The sequence below is a fragment of the Trichechus manatus genome, unplaced genomic scaffold (genome assembly GCF_000243295.1).
Source record: "Trichechus manatus latirostris isolate Lorelei unplaced genomic scaffold, TriManLat1.0 scaffold00035, whole genome shotgun sequence".
NCBI lineage: Eukaryota > Metazoa > Chordata > Mammalia > Sirenia > Trichechidae > Trichechus > Trichechus manatus.
The window spans coordinates 19,334,640-19,338,482 of NW_004443971.1; positions in this window are offsets into that span (position 1 = coordinate 19,334,640).

Here is a 3,843-nt window from a genome sequence, read left to right on the forward strand (position 1 = left end):
CCCTGATCAGAATTGTTGGTAGCCAGGCAGTGATGGTTCTTCTGGACTCAGGATAGATGAGTATTAGTCCTTTAGACTACTGTATTTTATGCAAATATTGCGTGCCTTCTGTTTGTTTGCCAACCACGCCCTCTCCCTCGCAGCTGCTATGCCAATTTTTTTTTTTACACGTATTACAAAACATCTTGAGGCAGGAGGGTGCAGTGTGGTCGGCAAACAAATGTAGAAGGTGCACGTTATTTGCATAAAAATATGGTAGTTTCTTCTTTGTGTTTTTGGTTTCTCTCTCTTTTGCTCTGGATGAATAGAGACTAATAGTTGTATCTTAGATGGCTGTTCACACGCTTTGAAGACCACAGACACCCCAGGATGTAGAACATAACTTTATAAACTATATATTATGCCAATTGACAGAGATGTCCCACGAGACTATGGTCCTAATCCTTCAAACACAAGAAACAGATCCTGAGAGCTGTTTCAGTATGTCTAAGAAATATCTGTAACTGTGCCCCTTATGTGCCTTATTATATGTATGAATATATGTGCATGTAGACACATACACGAATATACATATAGATGCATACACATATATACACACATATATATACATACGTATACACATATGTGCCTATATACATACATACATACCTGTGCATATATTTTTTGGTTGTTCTTGCTGTTATTTCAAAATTGTATATGCCATCCAAAAACCCATTGCCCTCGAGTCGTTTCTATCTCATAGTGACCCTACAGGGCAGAGTAGAACTGCCTCATATGGTTTCCAAGGAAGGGCTGGTGGATTCAAACTGCCAACCTTTTGGTTAGCGGCCAAGCTCTTAACCACTGCACCACATATGCCACAGCAATTACTGAAAGGTAATTGTGTACATTTTAGTGACATTGTTTACCTTCATCAAGCTGTGCACGCTTCACCCTCATTCAGTGTTACCTTTCGTGTCACCAAAAATAGCAAGTGTCTACTATTCGCACCCTGTTGGCACAGTGGTGAAGAGCTTGGCCGCTAACCAAAAGGTCAGCAGTTCGAATCCACCAGCCACTCCTTGGAAACCTTATGGGGCAGTTCTACTCTGTCCTGTAGGGTCGCTATGAGTTGGAATTAACTCGATGGCAATGAGTTTTGTACTGTCTAGAGAGTGAGTCCCCCTCCCTCCTCCTATCCCTGGTAACTACTAATGAACATTACCCATAACCCATTGCCATGGAACCCTGGTGGCGCAGTGGCTTACCAAAAGACGGGCAGTTCAAATCCACCAGCCGCTCCTTGAAAACCCTATGTGGCAATTCTACTCTGTGCTATAGGGTTGCTATGAGTTGGAATTGACTCGACAGCAATGGGTTAATAGAACATTAGTTGCTGTATATTTGCCTGTTCATGTCATTTCATAAAAATTAGAATATATAATATTTGTTTTTTGTGATTAACTTATTTTGCTGAACATAATGTCCTCCAGGTTAATCTATGTTCCAAGATGTTTTGGGCACTTATTTTTCTGTATCACTGAGTAGTGTTCCATTGTATGTATGTACATTTTACTTATCCATTCATCCGTTTCTGGGCACTTAGGTTGTTTCCATCCTTTTTCTACTGTGAATAGTGCTGTGATGAACACAGGTGTGCATATGTCTCTTCATGCAACTTCTATTAGACCCCTACGGTAAACATCTAGGAGTGGAACTGCTGGGTCATATGGCAGCTCTACTTCTAGTTTTTTGAGGAACTGTCAAGACGGTTTTCCACGACGGCTGTACCATTTTGCATTTCCACCAGCAATGGATGAGGGTCCCAATTTCTCCACATCCCCTTCAACACTTGTGATATATATATTTTTTATCCTCACCATCCTAACCTGTTGCCATCGGGTTGACCCCGACTCATAGTAACCCTATAGCACAGAGTAGAACTGTCCGTTAGGGTTTCCAAGGCTGTAATCTTTACTGAAGCAGACTGCCGTATCTTTCTTCCGAAGTGGTTTTTAACTGCTGACCTTTCGCGGTTAGCAGCTGAGAGCTTAACCAGCGCACCACCAGGGCTCCTTTTAGCCATCCTAGTGGTAGTGAAACGGTATTTCATTGTGGTTTTGATTTGCATTTTTCTGATGGCTGATGATGTTGAACATTTTTTAATGTATGTATCTGTTAACCATTTGAATATCCTTTTTGGTGAACTGTCTGTTCGTGTCTTCTGTCCAGTTTTTGACTGGGTTATTTGTTTTTTTGTCATTAAGTTGTAGAACTTTTCTATATATTTTAGGTATTAGACCCTTATCGGTTTTATTGTTCCCAAAGATTTTTTTTTTTTTTTTCCGGATTGTAGTCTGTTTACTCCTTTGATAAAAGTCTTCTGATGAACACGTATCTATACATACATATTTAACTTTTATGAGGTCCCAGTTATCTATTTTGTTTTCTGTTGCTCTTACATTTGTTGTTGTGTTGGACAATCTTTCGAATGTCCTTTGTAAGACTTTCTCTATGCCTTTTCTGGGTAGATTCCTAGATATGAGGCAGAAGAGCAGGCAGAAAGGCAGTATGAGATAGAAGTACACAGCATCAGACAGACCCGGTCTGAATTCTAGCTATTATCCATTGGGTTAGCCTGACCTCAGTTTCTTCATGTATAAAATGCTGATCAAATTACCTATTACATGGAGTTATGGTTATTACAAAGGGAGACAATGCATATAACCTCAACAGTGCCTTTGCTGGACACATGCCTTAGCGCTGCGCAAATTTTGGTCCCTCCCACTCTCCTTCAGGAGCGTAGGGACGGTAAAAGCGCCCAGGGGCAATCTATAAATTACGCCCCCTCCCCATAATTTCAAGATGAATAGACCTTGATAGCAGCCACCCCTCAGTAGACCCTCCTTCCCCCACTTCTCTAGCTGCCTCTGTCAGGCGCCTTTCATATTTGTGGCGCCTCAGAATGTCATTCGCGCCTCGTCGAGCCCCCTTGGACTTCCGCCCGGGGGCAAGTCTCCCTGTGCCGCCCTTACACCTCTGCCCTCATTGTTCAGAAATTGTGGTGCCCTCTCTGAGCTCCCCTAGACTTCCCCCCTATGAAATCTGCCACTATGTTAAATGAATCGAAAAGTTAATCCTTGGATATGCTGCAGTCTGTGGTATAGGAATTTCTGTCTCCCATATGTGTAGGCAAGTGGAGCATTATCAGTTTGCTATTTGACAGAGTTTTCTGGCAGGTGCACATAACTGAACATTCCTGAATCAGGAGGGGGCAGCTCTGGATTTCAGTAACCAGGCCACAGCCAGCAGCATCAATTTAAGCTCCTAATTTGCGGTCTCAAGTGAAACGAAACGCCCTAAAACGGCGAAGGCTCAAGCAAACAATACCCACCAACTAGTAGTCCAATTCCGTGTGCACGTGATGTAGAAAATATTGCAAGTCCAGGCACTTTTTCAGGTACTTTACTGGTGGGGTGGGGGGAGCGGGGGTTTGGAGCCCTGATGCCCTGGAGTCCGGACTGGACCCTGAAAGGAAGCTGGCTGGGCCAGTGCTGGGGACACAGAGGGCATCTTGCGTTTCTGGCTCCCTTGTAAAAGCGGCACATGTGCCATCCGGGCAGGCACTGGCGCGCCCCCCCTCGACCCTCTGGCCTTCCCGAGCGCAGGGACTCCGGGGCCCTCCGCCTCCCCCGCAGGCTCCGGCCCACGGGCCGCGCGGCCCAGGTAAGGCCGCCTGGCTGGCGCGTCCCCGCGTGCCCCTTCCCCCTCCGGCGACTTCCTGGTTTGCAGAAGGTGCAGGAGCCGCTGCGGGCGGCCGCGGTCGCAGGAACTGAGAGGCCCCAGCTTTGGCGGGGGCGGGGG